Below are 17,601 nucleotides of genomic sequence, written 5' to 3'. Positions count from 1 at the left end.
TAAAACATTGCATGTTACAAATATTTTTATGGGATTTTACTACGAGCTTAGTGCAAATGAATTGCTGAACCTCGCTGCTATTTTTAATGCCATGAGAATATAACAGGCACAGTGATATACATATTAAATAATGCACATTAAGACAAAACGCCATAAGCAGACTTTCAAAAACAGAATGGGTTTATGTTTGCAGTACAAAGGGTTCATGAACTGCAACTATTTATTTTTAAGCATATAATTTTCGGGTGTGTATCAGTTGTATGTCCAGTGCCGGTGTTTGCCAGTTGATTAGCGCCAACAACATGCTGGGTTGAGCAGCTGAAGCGACTGACAAAAATCTTTTATCTCATTGGTCAGTCAGTTTTCATCGCAGTAAAGAAGAAGAAGAAGAAGAAAAAAAGGAACACTCTCCATAAAATAAAAAAAAACCTTTGGATTGTTGGAGGACGATTTGTTGGACGTGGTTTGAATAGCGGCGTCGGAATCCATTGTTTCCATACAAAAGCTCAGGTTTGGTGTAAACAAAATTATGCAATTAATCAGGATTCAAAATTTTAATAGACTAATGTGTACTTTTTTTTCCCTTTATATAAATTGTAAATTTTTCTCAGTAGGTTGATGTCCAGAGAACATAAACCTGGTATTTTTTCTTGAATCCTTGTTAAGTTTGATTATAAATTTGATCTTTGGCCGAGTTCTTAATGGCCAGTCTGAAAATAAAAGTGCTTTTGGCCAAGAACAGTCCAAACCATAGTCCCCACTGAGGTTTGGTTTTAGTGTCTTAAAGACACAGCTGTGGAGGTTTTCCTTTGTTATTTTCCCTGTTTGTTGCCCTCGGATTCTCTCTCTCTCTCTCTCTCTCTCTCTCTCGGTTCTCTTTTCACTTGCTTTCTCTCTCACTTTCTTTTTCCCTCTTGTCTTTCTATTTAATGTTATTTTCCTCCAATTCATCCTTCTTTGAAGAGTCAAAATTACAAGTTGAGGTTCAGTTAAGAAACATGGACCAAAACTTGAGGAAACATTTTGAAAAGATCTGTTCTGTGAAGCAGCTCCAGTCAGCGGCTCTTGTTTTCAGTGGGGAAGTGAGGGATGTGGAAAATGATAGAGAGAAGAGTTCATTGCGGCCCGCCCAGCCCGCGCCGCATGCCCTGCGGTTAACTTGCAGCACGACTCAATTCTGGAGGAGTGCACACGCCCTGGCAGGGCTCTGCCACTGTTTAACGGCCCCTCTCTGTGCAGGGTCCCTTCACCTATGAATCTGAGTAAACGGGAAACAGTACAGTATTGTTAGATACAGGGGCCCCAAAAGTATTTGGACTCTTAAGTCACACTTAAAAATGTTTTAATGTAGTTGCATTATACACTAACAAACTAGATACAGTTGAAGCCAGAAGTTTGCATACACTTAGGTTGAAGTCATTAAAACTCATTTTCTAACCACTCCACAGATTTAATATTAGCAAACTGTAGTCTTGGCCAGTCGTTTAGTACATCTACTTTGTGCATGACATGAGTAATTTTTCCAACAATTTTAATTGACTATATCACAATTCCAGTGGGTAAGAAGTTTATATACACAAGTTAACTGTGCCTTTAAGCAGCTTGGAAAATTCCAGAAAATAATGTCAAACCTTTATACAATTAACCAATTAGCTTCTGATAGGTGGTGTACTGAATTGGAGGTGTACCTATGGATGTATTTTAAGGCCTACCTTAAAACACAGTGCCCCTTTGCTTGACATCATGGGAAAATCAAAAGGAATTAGCCAAGACCTCAGAAAAATAAATTGTGGACCTCCACATGGTTCCTCTTTGGGAGCAATATCCAAACACCTGAAGGTATCACGTTCATCTGTACAAACAATAGTACGCAAGCATAAACACCAAGGGACCACCCAGCCATAATACCGCTCAGGAAGGAAACGCATTCTGTCTCCTAGAGATGAACGTAGTTTGGTGCAAAAAGTGCAAATCAATCCCAGAACAACAGCAAAGGATCTTGTGAAGATGCTGGAGGAAACAGGTAGACAAGTGTCCATATCCACAGTAAAACGAGTCCTATATCGACATAACCTGAAAGGCTGCTCAGCAAGGAAGAAGCCACTGCTCCAAAACCACCATAAAAAAGCCAGACTACAGTTTGCAATTGCACATGGGAACAAAGATCTTACTTTTTGGAGAAATGTCCTCTGGTCTGATGTAACAAAAATCTAAGTGTTTGGCCATAATGACCATCGTTATGTTTGGAGGAAAAAGGGTGAGGCTTGCAAGCTGAAGAACACCATCCCAATCGTGAAGCATGGGGGTGGCAGCATCATGTTGTGGGGGTGCTTTGCTGCTGCAGGGACTGGTGCACTTCACAAAATGGCATCATGAGGAAGGAAAATTATGTGGATATATTGAAGCAACATCTCAAGACATCAGCCATGAAGAAAGCTCAGTCATAAATGGGTCTTCCAAATGGACAATGACACCAGGGATACCTCCATAGTTGTGGCAAAATGGCTTAAGGACAACAAAGTCAAGATATTGGAGTGGCCATCACAAAGCTCTGACCTCAATCTGATAGAAAATTTGTGGGCAGAACTGAAAAAGCGTTTGCGAGCAAGGAGGCCTACAAACCTGACTCAGTTCCACCAGTTCTGTCTGGAAGAATGGACCAAAATTCCAGAAACTTATTGTGAGAAGCTTGTGGAAGGCTACCCAAAACATTTTGACCCAAGTTAAATAATTTAAAGGCAATGCTACCAAATACTAACAAAGTGTATGTAAACTTCTAACCCACTGTGAATGTGATGAAAGAAATAAATGCTGAAATAAATAATTCTCTCTACTATTATTCTGACATTTCACATTCTTAAAATAAAGTAGTGATCCTAACTGACCTAAGACAGGGAATGTTTTCTATGATTAAATGTCAGGAATTGTGAAAAACTGAGTTTAAATGTATTTGGCTTAGGTGTATGTAAACTTCTGACTTCAACTGTAGGTAAAGTTTTTCAAGACAAACTTTGATGGCTTGACAAAGTCTTGTCTTAAAGTTTTTAAACTAGTTTTAAAAGTTTTAAGTTTGATGTTACAAAAATTACAGTAAGATGGTGATCTGATGGTCTGACTGTTACATAGATAGTCAGATAGATTGACAGACATATAGATGGATGGATGGATTGACATTTTCATTTGTTTACATTTGAATTTTTGACAGTTGCAGTTTGAATAGTCTTGGCCCGTTTGAACATTCTGTCAATGTTAGTCTATGGGATTTTTCAGATTTTTGATCATCTGCTGTTTGAAAATTGTAACTGATCAGTTAGAAAAGAAATACGTAGCACACTAAAGGCAAATTTTTACTTACTGGCGAACAGTTTCGCTTAGTTTGTCTACAAATTATGATGAAATGCAGAGACGTTATTGTTTTGCCAATCTGTTCTTTGGTGATATTTCTACTGTTCGCGTTCATCTTGGAGAACTCGGCTGGTCGAAGAGCATTGTTGATGGTTTAAAACTAATCGTGGGTGTGGTTTCGATGTGATGATTTTTATTTACAATTGCAAGTGCCAGCTGAGGAGTTGTTACCTAGGTTACTGTCGTTAAAATGGATAAATTTGAGGCCTATCTTTCGAGACAGTTCACCTGATGTGTCGTCCGCCAGAGAGTTGACATCCTTCCGTGATGTCACACTCAGCAAACTAATTTTAAAATGACGTTGCGCATAGTATAAACACCGGCTTTGTTCACCTAGAGAGCTTTAATTCATCCAGGAGAAAAAAGTTTGGCTTCTTCCATAGAATAAATCAGGCTTTAGTCAGAACAGTCTAAAGGTCTGTGCTAAGTTTGGTGGATGTAGCTTGAAAGCTCTAGGAGTTGATAATTTAGTCTGTTTAGGGATTTTGGAAAAACCAACATAAATATTAAACCAAGGTAATTTATTTTATAAGTAATATAGCACAGACACACACTTCAAGCGAAACATTTAGCAAAATTATGTTTGTTAGGTTACAAATCATAAAACAATAGACTGTTCAAAATGAAGACGAAGTTTTTGGACACTTTTTAGTTGTCAAATTTTGTGGGACAAGTCAATAGTTAATCTTATGAAATACAGTATACCTGTGGTTACTCTGGTAGGACACCTGTGTGAACTTTAGGGAATATGACTTCATACAATCACTGAAAAACACTTTGACACCAGTTAGTGAAAAGAAATTTTGAAAAAGGCTCAGAAAAGTGAAGTTAGTTCTGAGCATCGTTTGTTGACGGATGATACTTGCTTTGATATTTTATCTAATGCAATCACATTCATATATTTTTCAGTGTGACTTCAGTGTCTGAATACTTCTGGGGCCACTGTATATTCTCCTTAAGATGCACTTGAGTGTTGTTCAGTCACAGGTTAGGAGCAGATTAGGCTAGATTTATTTGGACCGAAATGATTTAGGTGATGACTTCTGTGTGCATCAGTTATTTTTAATGAGGCGTGCACCGTGGTGAGTGTGTGTGTGTTGGAACTCATTGCTAAAGATCATGTGACATGCCCAGAGTAGGTGAACCTTTTTCATACTGTTCATCTGCAGTCTCAATTAACTATTGTTTTTTAACAATTGAGTATTATCCAAGCTCTTTCTTTCTCATGCTCTCTTTCTGTCTTTTCTCGTGCACTTTCAAATATGTGGCCTTGGCACAAGTAACTGTTTAGCAATTACTAATTCTGCAAAATGTGGGCATGAACTGACTTGAGCAGTGTCTCATTAATATGCATTATCCTTTTGTGTTCTGTTGTCTTGCTTATCTCCTAAAGTTAGCTCTCGTTTAGTTATCAAGCTGTCATTCGATGCTTTTTAAAGTTTATAGCTATTTGATGGCTCACTAATAACAGGAACAATCATTTGGGGAGATCCAGGGGTTAAAAAAAACTTGCTCCAGTTATGATTATGTTCACTAATTCCATTCCCTGCAAAACCCCTGCTTTGGTTTGAAAATTGAGGTATTTAACCATTAGTTTCTAGGGCTACAATATGAAATAAACAAGACTTAAAGGAATAGTTCACCCAAAAATGAAAATTCTTTAATCACATTTTTTGGCCTGCGCCAGTGCTGCAGACGGGTGAAGTTACACTCAAGCACAGCTTTGTAAACTTTGCGAAACAGAAGCTGCCCTTATTTCTAGGCTTCAAGTACAACGGCAGTTCCTCTCACCGTTTTACAGCAGTGGTACTCCCCCGCTGCCGAATCTACTGCCCCGTGGCAATATTTTCCCGAGTTGTGAATGTCCATTTGCAGTTTGAACTGAATGTTGGTGAAATAAAAAAATAAAAAAACATACACCGCAAAATAATGGAAATGAAACACATCTTTCTGTTGAGTTTGTCCTCGCGGGTGGAACACGGCAGCACCCAGCGTGCCCAGTGTAGTCCGATTCACGAACAAATGACTCTTATAAACTGGTTCTTTTTAGTGAATCAAAACTGACAGCGCATCCAGTGTAGTCAAAAATGACTCTCATGAACTGGTTCTTTTAATCAGTCATTCAAAAAGACTGACTAATTTTCCTTATGCCAAGCTGTAATTAAAGATACATATTTGCAACAAGTTTTAAAAAAGAAATTATTATTTCTTAAAAAAATAAGAATCAGAGTATTGGCAATGTAAACAGGATTAAAGAGGTTTTATCATTTATCTTAAATCATGTAAAGATCTTAATCTGATTATTCCTTATACTCAGATTATTGCAATAATCAGAGTATTGGTGTACATGGGTCATCATTCAGAAATGTTCACTGAAGTCCCCACGTGCCTTTTTTATGCTTTACAATGTTTTACAAGAAAGTATACAGTATGTAGGTAATTAGTGCTGCTACTGAGCGTGTTTACATGCACAATCTTATACATGATTGTGCATAATAAGCCAATGTTTGTGAGCATGTAAACACCTTAAATGGTTTTTCTTTATCAGGATAAAGTTATTAATGGTTTAAAGGAATATTCTGGGTTCAATACAAGTTAAGCTCAATCAACAGCATTTGTGGCAAAATGTTGATCACCACAAAAAATTATTTTGACTCATCCATCCTTTTCTTTAAAAAAGCAAATATCTGGGGGCCTGGGTAGCTCAGCGAGTATTGACGCTGACTACCACACCTGGAGTCGCGAGTTCGAATCCAGGGTGTGCTGAGTGACTCCAGCCAGGTCTCCTAAGTAACCAAATTGGCCCGGTTGCTAGGGAGGGTAGAGTCACATGGGGTAACCTCCTCGTGGTCGCAATTAATTGTTCTCGCTCTCAATGGGGCACGTGGTAAGTTGTGCATGGATCGCGGAGAGTAGCATGAGCCTCCACATGCTGTGAGTCTCCGCGGTGTCATGCACAACGAGCCACGTGATAAGATGCGCAGATTGACTGTCTCAGAAGCGGAGGCAACTGAGACTTGTCCTCTGCCACCCGGATTGAGGTGAGTAACGGCGCCACCATGAGGACCTAGTAGGTAGTGGGAATTGGGCATTCCAAAATTGGGCGATATATCCGGGCTCCAGTAAGGCACTTACAATGGAAGTGAATGGGGCCAATCTGTAAATGTTAAAATACTCAGTTTTAGAATTATAGCCATAAGACGTAAACAATATGCATGTTAACATGATTTTAATGTGATAAAATCACGTACTAACCTGTTCTGTGTAAAATTATGATTTAAACTTTACAGCTCAAATAATACGTGAGTTTCAACAGAAGAATGAATGTAAGTGCTTTTATAAATAATAAGCTTTACATTTCCATTCACTTCTTTTGTAAGTGCCTTACTGTAACCTAGATTTTTGCTGCTGCTTTTTTTTTTTAAGGAGGGAAGAGTCAATAATTTTTTGTGATAATCCTCAACTTTACACTGCAGTCTGCAAGTAAAAACCTTACCGGCTTTTCCAATGTCCACGTGTTGTTCATGACTGTTTAAATTTTCACGTCAAAAGCATAAAATAATTTGATGATTTCAAATCTCATGTAAATGCATTTTTCTTGTGTTGTCAGATTTTTTGAGCAAGCTGATTTTTCGTAGTTATCAGTGTGTCGGTATGCAAATGAATGCACTTACTAACTGAAATATTTTTTCAGTTAAATTTTTTTTTTACAAAAATTGTTTTGTGAAAACACTGAAAAACACGGCAACAAATTTTTACTGCTGTACTTCATTTTGAATCTACTCCGTAACGATGGCAATGTGGAACGAGAAAAAGAGAAAGATTTTGTTGCCCACTTTTTCTTTTCTGCCTCTGTCAGATTGTCTCTCTCTGGTCATTGTATTTAATGTGGCTTTTTCTCGCTCATGTCCTGTGGTTTTATTACATATTTTATGTATGTGTGTTTAAGCATTAAGTTAATTTGTTCCTTTAGGTACAGGTGATGGCAAGTATGTCACTCCTCCTGTGTGATTAGGATGTCAACAGTGGATGTATGCATGTTGTGGGTTTGCTGTTGCGTGTTCAGTGTTTGTATGCGTGTCAGAAGCTCTTCCTGTTGAAGTGCCCATATTTGTCATGCTGTTTCTCAAAATTGATGACTCACAAAGGCTCGTCCACTGCTTCCCTCTATGTTTCTAGCTTTGTAGAAATGTGTGTATAATTGTAGTTTCTTGTGTTAAAGTCTGATGAGCAGATCTCCTGTCTGTCTCTAGCGAAATGTAATATTTGATATTTTTGGTTAGGATTTCTTCTCTTGCACTAAGGCAGGGCATGTGAATTTGCCTTTGATTTCTGTTTTTCTTTCACTACTGTTTTCATTTCAAACCAAATTTAAATTCATCTAGATTTATTACGGCTCCTAGTTCATTCATAATATTAAATGTGTGTGTGTGTGTGTTTTGCTCTCTCTTTTCTGAGAGGAGGCAAAGCCCAGGGCCTGTGGTTTTTCTCTGAAGCATATACAGTCACATGCCCCGGTGGCTTCCCTTCGCGTGCAAGATCTCTGTGTATACGGGAAAACTCAGATTGATCTTCAGGAATCACTGACCACTTGCATGTAGCTGCATTTTATTGATGACCTTATTTTGCCAACATTTCGAGGTGCACTTAACTGTGCCAGAAACAACGAAGTCCCTGTTTGGATCAAAATGTTCTGCATAAGATATTGGCTTTTGTAGTAAAAACATTATCAGCTTCATATAATTTCAACTGTAGCGTTCGGATGGCATGGTGCAAAAACCTAATATCTTAGATCATAAGGGTTTGATCCTAAACTTTTTTTAGAAGCACTTTTTGAGTCGTAGAGAACCATAAGTTGGTTGGAGGGATATGCAAATACATTTTTCAAAATATGTATTTTCCCTGTGTCGGTAGACCGGTTGAATGGTCAAGTTCACTAGACAATGATCTGGAGTTTTTCTTAGCAATATATGGATACCAAGCACAGCTCTTCCATAGGAATGCTGATAGATTTTCAACCAATAAATAAGCTAAATAACTGTAAGCTTTTTTCTTCACAAAACGACATAGTTCTTAAACAAATTAAGATTTACAGTTTATGCAAAAGAACAGTTTACAATCTGAAGTCTTCCAGTAATTGATTTAAAACTTATTGAAGGCAGTTGATTTATTACAAAGGTACTTTAAAGGAGATAATTCAGAGATGCAACTTCTTGGAGAAGGCTTTACTGTGCTGGCTTTCTAAAAGATGTGTTTGAGTGTACGCACACTAAATCAGATCATTTCAGCATGCTTAAAACCCTCCCTGATAAGTTGCATCTCAAATGCTCTTTTAAGCATTGTTGCTCACTTAAAACTCACTTGTCAACCTCACTAACTTGGACGACTAGACTGTAAAGCCTGATAAGTTAGCAGAACTCAAAAAATGAGGCAATCAGTTACATTAAATTTTTTAAATGATTAAACTCGAGTTTAAGTTAATAGAACTTTCAGATTTTGATTTTGTAATTCACATGCATGTTAATTGCTCTTAACTTGAAATATTGAGTTTGCCAACTCATTCATTTTGATGGCACTTCCCTTTAAATTTAACTCATTGGCTAAATTAAAAATTACAGTGTAATCTCATCTTAAAAACTTAAAGTAGAGGGAACCTAACTACACTGTAAAATGTAATAAGTTGACTTTACTAAAAAAAAAAAAAAAAAAAAAAGGGAGGAAACCAATTGCCTTAATAAAAATCAAGTAAATGTACTTATTTGGCTCTAGTAAAGTGAACTATTCCTAGTTCACTTTACTAGAGCCAAATAAGTACATTTACTTGATTTTTATTAAGGCAATCGGTTTACATGCTTTTTTTTTTTTTTTTTTTTTTAAGTAAGGTTATCTAATTATATTTTACAGTGTATCAGAGAATATTTAGCAAAGACGGGTCACTTCTATTAAATTGAATGGGGGAAATTGGAACGCCCAATGTACAACGGATGTAGAGGTACTAGAGGTTTTACTGATTAATCAATGCCAATAGTTGCTTTTTGAAAAATCTGTGTCGATTAGTTGCTGATAGTTTTTTTTTGTTTGTTTTTCATCATTTTGTCATTTCCAAATAAGAGTCCCTGGTGTGTTTTGGGCTTGTTTATACTTAAAAGTCCAGCGTTATGCACCAAATCTTCATTTTTTCTGGTTATTATTGGGATTTTGGTTGAACAAAAAACTGCATCTGGGATTTTAGTCATTTTGGACTGCTTGTCTTTGCCCGCCATAGTAAAGAAAGAATAAAATTTTTTTTGACAAAAACTATCAGCCGATTAATCGGTTATCAGCCTTTCCCACCACCTTAGTTATCGGTATTGGCAAAATCCACTATCGGTCGACCTTTAAAAGGTACGCCTTACAGGTAAAAGAGCCAATCACCTTTTAGATGCAGACATTAGCTCCACAAGCCAAGAAAATTATGTTTTTTTGGTGTAATCTGAGGTAAAGAAGCACAATTTATTAAACAAATGTTGTCAGATTTTACTGCTGATTTGAAATATGTTCTTTGATCATAATCTTTACCAACTGTTTTGAGATTTTGGTCTTTCCCCATTCAAGTTGAAAGGAGCTGCACTTTCATGAGTGGAAATAGCTTCCCGAGAGCATTCCAAAGATGGCCTCCAATGGACTGACTTGTTAGAAAGACTTCAGTAGTATTAGCTAGATCTAGCTAGTACAGTGAATGCTAGCATGCTGAATACATGCTAATAGACCTTTTTCACAGACTGTGATGATGACTGTGGCGTAAGCCTTATTTATCAACGTAAATGTCACAATTTTTTTTAATACAATACATTTTTAAAATATTGAGTGTAAATTAAAAACATTATGCTTTGTGTTATATTACCCTGGAATTAGTTTTAAAAAATGAATTGCCGCAGCTGCGAGGGGATTTCTATTGCAGCTGCTGAAAGAGTGACAGTAAATTTGGCATGTTCTCCCACTTTACTGTCTTAATCTTTACTTGGCTGCTTGTTAGGGATTTAAATTTTTTTTTTTTTTTTTATGTATGTGTTATCTGTCCGTTTGCTGTACTTCATGTATTTGCTCTCATGTAAAGCGACCTTGTGTTCAAGAAAGGTGCTATATAAAATAAACGTATTATTATTATTAATCCACCGCTCTCTATTTTTTTCCTCTTCTGGAAAGTCATTCAAATGTAATAGTGGATTTTTTCTTTTGGTCTTGGAGCAAATGGGTAAGTGAAAATAATATTTGCTGTGATCTCCCATTCACTCCCATTCACCGCTGTCGAAGTTTACCCTGCAAACGCTTACTTCCGTGTTCCAAAACCCGGACTGTGAAAAAGGTCTATTGGAAACACTATGCTTTGATTATCGTAGCAATTGCTCAATGAGTAAAGCATTATTAACACAACTAAACATTAAACTCTAACAAGTGTTCCCCTTTACATTCATCTTGCACAAAGACACATTATATAATCCTGAATTTTAACATTTACTCTCCCTGTCGAGTGCCATTTAAAGCATACTGGGAATTAGAAATCCCCTGCCCAGTTTGTTAACCAAACTAAAAATATTCATGTTGTCCCAACACAAATAGATTAAGTAAAGCTTTAAATAAAAAGATGAATGATGAATGCCGAAATCAACCATCCCGACCCATCTCTAATTTGTAATGTCAAGAAACAAATGACGTAACATAGTGGAATGTAATTTAGCTGAAGTCTTTAATGTCAGATCTTTTGATTACAATACCAACTGAAGATGTGCTATGTTTTTTGTTTTTTTTCTAGTATCCCTCCTAATCATGGGGGCCACCAGCATACTCCCTTCTTAGTTCTTCATAAACACTGTTGGTGTGTTTTTGGATTGCTGGGTTGCTGGATATCAAAGCTGAACCCTGTTGAAGGGAAAACACTCGTGTGTGCGTGTGTATGCTAGGGAAATGTCGAAAGCCTCGGCTATTCTTCCTGTGGTGCCTGTAATCAAGAATCGATGCGTGCAGCTGAATTCATGTGCTTTGCACATGCTCATCTCTGAGCTCCGTGGCTGTTGAGGGAATTCGGTGGAATTTGGGGAAATTGCTTGATTTTACAGGGATATGGGATGTTTCTGCTCGGCTTAAGCCCTCCATCAGTCTTCTGTGAGGTGCACAGTCCAAATCATTGTAAGTGATACAGAATATATTTAATATATGTAAAACACATATTTAATTATGTATATTCATGTTTGTTTTTTTACTGATGTGAAAAGGTCACATACTTGTACATATATTTCAAAATACTACTAAAATGGCTGATTTCATAAATGTAACATTTTCCCCAAATAATTGTAGAATTTGAATGTGTACATAAATGCCCAAATATATGAACAGTAATTTAATATATATGGTTATGTGTGGCCATAGATCAGATGTATCTATGAATATTTTTCTGAACATACACACTTCAGGTTATTAGAAGTATCAAAGGTATCGGATGACATGGGCCTGAGGAAGATGACATCAGATTCGCAAGAATCCAGTGAGGCTGGGAGGCGTTCGACTCTCAGAGTTCAATATTAAGTGTAACACAATATTCACTCTGTTTGAGAAGACTTTCCTTAATGCAAGATGTTAAAGCAAGCTTTTGACAATAAAATTGTATGTTTGCCTCCATGAATGAACCTCTGATACAGGATACTTTTTCAATTTAAAATCGTTTAGAATGGCTACCACTCCTGGAGTTGTGAGTTCGAATCCAGGGCATGCTGAGTGTCTCCAGCCAGGTCTCCTAAGCAACCAAATTGGCCTGGTTGCTAGGGAAGGTAGAGTCACATGGGGTAACCTCCTCGTGGTCGCTATAATGTGGTTCTCGCTCTCGGTGGGGCGCGTGGTGAGTTGTGCGTGGATGTCGCGGACAATAGCGTGAAGCCTCCACACGCGCTGTCTCCCCGCGGTAACGCACTCAACAAGCCACGTGATAAGATGCGCAGATTGATGGTCTCAGACGTGGAGGCAACTGAGATTTGTCCTCCGCCACCCGGATTTAGGCGAATCACTATGCCACCACGAGGACTTAGAGCGCATTGGGAATTGGGCGTTCCAATTTGGGGAGAAAGAAAAGAAAGAAAAAAAAAATCATTTAGAATGAAGAATAACACTGATTCAGCCGTTTTTGTGTAGTTTAGACCTAAGACTCCTCTAGGTTTAGACTAAAACTGTTTCTTAACCAGGCTCAACCTAATAGCTTTTATTGTTTTATCTTAAGAGGGACATTTACACTGAAAGCGATTGGCAGCAACAGAATGAATGGAAGTCATTCAGAATCAGGGGTGTTCAAACTATGGACCATCTGCGGTCTGCTGAATGCTCTAATGCGACCTGTGTAAGATTTTTGAAATAGAATAGAATTTGGGCTGCTATTGAGAAAATAAATGAAATTCACATTCTGAACACTGGGTGTTGCTATCACGTACAGCCACATTTCACAGCCCATCATCTCCACTAGTGCGTTCTCGTTTTCTTTGCAGTCTCCACCAGCTTTATCCACTGGCAGAGTTCACCAGGAGTTTGGAAAAGTCCAGATTTCTACAGATAAAAACATCACGCAAAAAGAATGATGTGTTTGTTATAGGCTTGGTATTAGGTTAGATGCTTTGCGTGTGTACTTGTTTTTTCATTAAAATGACCCGATACCACACATCGTACAACCGAGTAGAGCTGCCATTGTGCCACACTGAGTTTATTAAGTGCACACAGGGACGCTTGAGCTGAGCACACTCTCCTAGACAGGGTTGTGAAGGTTACTTTTGAAATATATTCCACTGCAGATTACAGAATACATGTAAAATGTAATTTGTAACGTATTTCATTAGATTACTCAAGGTCAGTAACGTATTCTAAATACTCTGGATTACTTCTTCAGCACTGGTAGATTTTTTCACTTGTTTTGACTATAAAAACTCTGCCAGTACAGTAAGACAAAATACACGTTAAAAATACATTCTCTGAAAAACCTAAATATCTTATGCAGTGTTGTTTCTAAAACAAGATTAATCAAATTGATCTTGTTTTAAGGATTTTTAGATATTTTTACAGGAAAACAATATAAAAATTATCATCAAGAATATGATTTTTGCCCTTATATCAAAGTTCTTACTAGAAAAAAAAGAAATTATGATCCAACGTGAATTTTCTTGATAAAAAAATATGATCGTGCATGTAAAATTACTAGAAAAAGCATTTTATCTTAGCGTAAAGCTGACAATTTACACAAGGTTTATTTCTATTTCTTCTGCTCCAAACTTACTTCAAACTTACTTCTCTGTCTGCTCGTATGAATGTAACACATCATAAGAAAGTGTTTCACCGCTGTTCACATTCACTTTGGATCGCATCATTTATATTTATACATTTTTCCATCTGAAAGGACTAAATAATAAATTAAACAAATGACAATAAAATACAAAGTAATCTCTTCAGTAATCAAAATACATTTTGAGTGTAACTGTATTATAATTACTCGACACAAAGGACTTGTGAATGTTTCAAAAACGAATCAAGTCTTTAAACCTTTATTATTAATATCTTAAAGGAAGAATTTGTGTTTTATTTGTATGGTTTTATTACATCTGCTTCACATTTCCCCGTGTGTCATTATCAATCTGACCCTTATCATAGAATTCGATGATGTATTTCCGTGTAAACCCCGAAATGTGAAGAGAGTCCTATTAAACTTGACGGCACCCGCCGTGCCATTTGTGCTCACATTTGGTTGTGCGCTCAGAAGCTGAAACTTCAGGAAGAACACACTCGCAAAGGATAGTCACATTCATTAACACACAAAGCTAGCTAATATTGTACTGTCGTAAACATTGGGTAGTGTAGCTACATAGCTCATTAGGATCACCGACTCCGACCAGAGGTTGCGTCAATTTAAACTTAGTGCTTTTATAAGTGTTTTTGTAGTATATATGCAGCCTCTCCCCCCTCTCTTTCCCTCTCTCTTTCTGTGTGTGTGTGTGAGAGAGAGAGAGATTTGTCCTGTATTTTTTGCATCTTGCAATCAGCACTCGTACAGTTTTTTGTGGACTCAAGTTTTTGTCAAAATTACACCTAATGATATGGCTAGGTGATAAAACGCTATCGATATGTATGTATATATATATTTTGATATCGATGATAAATGAGTAATTTGCTATACTTAGCCTATGTTCTACATCTAGAGTAGCCGATCAAAACAGGTATGTGTCGCTAAAAATGCAAGTAGTTCGGCAAAGTAATACACACATCTAGTTAACTGAATCACAGACATGAAATCAGCCTGTTAGGAAGTATTAGCAGGCAGCCCTGCTGTCATGGCAACCAATCATGCTCAGTAGCAGCTAGCCATTAGCTAGCTCTCCAACTAATTTAATATTGTTGTGTACCGAAACAAGACAGCACTGACAATGCAATACAACAGCTGTCGACTAAGAACAACAACTCCGAAATCACTGTTGCAGTTTATTTATGTACTATAAGTTAAAAGTTTTTTTTCATGATCCATAGCGCTGTCACAGACAAGAAAGTTTTCTTCTTGTGATATTTCTTGCAGGTTGGCAATCCAGTTTATGGTGCATTACCGCCAACTACTGAGCTGGACAGTGAAACGTCACGAGAAATTCTTTCAGTGGAGTCAAACATCAGCTGAAGATAATTAAATTGGCTAAATTTAATCAAAAAGAGGTCACACACCTTATGTAGGATTAAATCCTAAACTGAATGTACTTTAAATATAGCTTACCCTATGGAATTTATTTGTAAAAAAAAAAAGTTGTGTAATTCAATCTTGAGGACTAACAAACATGTGGAATGCAGTTCTGCCTTCATTAATGATATGAAATGTACAGTATATATATCGTGATTAAATATTGTAATCGAACGATATGAAAGAAATATTGTGATAATTTGTTTCACCAAATCGCCCAGCCCTACCTAATGAAATCGCATTACATTGCATTGCATATGTCATATTGCATTGCTTGTGGGTGCGTTCTGAGCCTTGTTTAACTGACCATGAGAAAAACTGTGGCACCTTTATTTCAAAAAAAAAAAAAAAAAAAAAAACTGTACAGGATAGTCTGTGAAATCATAAATAAAATAAATAACTTTTTACAAGTTCAGGTAGAATCCTAGTATCCCAGATTGATCCCAGATCAAAGATCATCCATTTATAATTTACATTTTTTTTATTATTATTTATTTATTTTTAAAAACATGTATCCCCTTTTCTCCCTATTTGGAATGCCCAATTCCCACTACTTAGTAGGTCCTCGTTGTGGTGCGGTTACCTCAATCCGGGTGGCGGAGGACAAGTCTCAGTTGCCTCCGCTTCTGAGACCGTCAATCCGCGCATCTTATCACATGGCTCGCTGTGCATGACACCGCGGAGACTCCGCATGTGGAGGCTCATGCTACTCTCCGCAATCCACGCACAACTTACCACGTGCCACATTGAGAGCGGGAACCATTAATTACGACCACGAGGAGGTTACCCCATGTGACTCTACCCTCCCTAGCAACTGGGCCAATTTGGTTGCTTAGGAGACCTGGCTGGAGTCACTCAGCACACCCTGGATTCGAACTCGCGACTCCAGGTGTGGTAGTCAGCGTCAATACTCGCTGAGCTACCCAGGCCCCTATTTTTAAGTATTTTAAAAATATATATGTATAAAAGATTAAATGTTTTTTGACTTGAGACTCGATTCGGACTCGTGACGAAAGACTTGAGACTTGACTCGGGACTCCAGCTTAAAGACTTCATACTTGACTCGGACTTCAGATGAAAGACTCGTGAACATCTCTGTTTCTCGCTGTTGACGATGCGACAGCAGAGTTCAGCTACCATTGGTGCAGACAGTGGAGCTCACATGAGTTATTGCTGTTGAGTAGCGGAAAAAGAGAGAGTTCACCCAAAAATGAAAATTCTCTGTAACTGCTGATCTCCTGGGATTTTCATGCACAACAATCTCTAGAGTTTACTCAGAATGGTGCCAAAAACATAAAAACATTCAGTGTTGCACACACATATGCTTTCACCAGAGTCCTCTACAAAAGTGGTTTTACAGGTCTAAAAAATGAGTAGCACCTTGGCACATAAAAATACAATGTACGGTCAAAGGTGTGCATTTATCTGCATTTTACAATGACTTTAAATGTGGCTCATTCAATCAGAAGAGTTTGAACTATCCATTTTACAATAACATCAAGTATATTTGGATTGACTGATTGTGTGCAGTCACACAGAATTTTTACTCAGTGTGGACAAATTAGTTCCACTTGAAATTTGTTAGAACAGTTACATTTATTTTGAACGTTAGTCCTCCTGTTCATGCGAGATTTTATTGTGCAAGCTGTCGTCTTGTAGGAGGAGGATTATTGTCAGAGCACAACCCTTTCACCTCTCTCTCCTTCTCATCTGTCCCCTCCTTCCCTCATGTCGCAGGGCCCCCTCGCTTTCCATAACAAAAGCCTATCTAACTTGAGCGTGTGTGGGACATTTGCGTGGCAAAGGGAAGCTGTGTGTGTGTAACCTGCCCCCCACACTTACCCCGTCTCTGTGTCCCTCTGAGCATTTTGGCGTGTCAGGTGTCACTGACATCTGTGCAAATGGGCCATTTTTTGTGTGCTTGAGTGTCAGTGTCTACGTGAGCATTTTTAGCTGACACGTACAGTCTGTTACACATCATGAGCCTTTTTTGTATCCTCCTGCAGAGTTCTGTTTAATATTCTTAGTCAGTACAATCACATAATATAACAACCTTGAAGCAATGCTTTTTTTTCCAAATGTTTCCTTGAAATGCATCCTACTTCCACAGCATCCACATTTAGCAAGCTAATTTAAGTTTGCACATACTGGGATGTTTTTTATTAGTTAACTGAGGTAATTGGAACACTGACACGAAATCAGAATTTTTCGATTATGAGCTAAGAGAGTTTGTGCTTTTTCCCTCGTACACACATACACGCACAAACGCACATTTTTGTCCTTTTGCCCTTTTTCGTACCCCCCTCTCTCCCCTTCTTTTTTATTTTAAAGACCCCCAGCTGGAAAGTTGAGGTTTTTGTCCACAGTGTTTGTGTGATTTTTGCAAGCAACACATAGTTGCGCTCACCAGAGAATTGGCTAATCAAACTGGGCCTGTGTTTCTAGTTGAGCTCTGGAGATTTGGGTTT

General features: G+C 37.7%; 1 protein-coding gene across 3 annotated transcripts in view; it reads left to right on the top strand.

Moving 5' to 3' along the window:
* Positions 1-17,601, top strand: part of LOC127452327 (recombining binding protein suppressor of hairless) — an 82,630-nt gene that overhangs the window by 40,508 nt on the left and 24,521 nt on the right. The window contains exon 3 of one of the 3 annotated variants that reach the window (XM_051717743.1): positions 358-510. The exons of 1 other annotated variant lie outside the window; for it this stretch is intronic. The gene's annotated coding sequence lies outside the window, so the exon portion shown is untranslated. Of the gene's footprint in view, positions 1-357; positions 511-11,347; positions 11,572-17,601 lie in introns of those variants that run through there. One more of the 3 variants, XM_051717751.1, reaches the window with a different exon arrangement.

Source organism: Myxocyprinus asiaticus, chromosome 2 (assembly GCF_019703515.2).
Source record: "Myxocyprinus asiaticus isolate MX2 ecotype Aquarium Trade chromosome 2, UBuf_Myxa_2, whole genome shotgun sequence".
NCBI classification, from domain to species: Eukaryota; Metazoa; Chordata; class Actinopteri; order Cypriniformes; family Catostomidae; genus Myxocyprinus; species Myxocyprinus asiaticus.
Note: the sequence above shows the minus strand (reverse complement) of the source record. Positions and strands in the feature narration are given on the sequence as shown.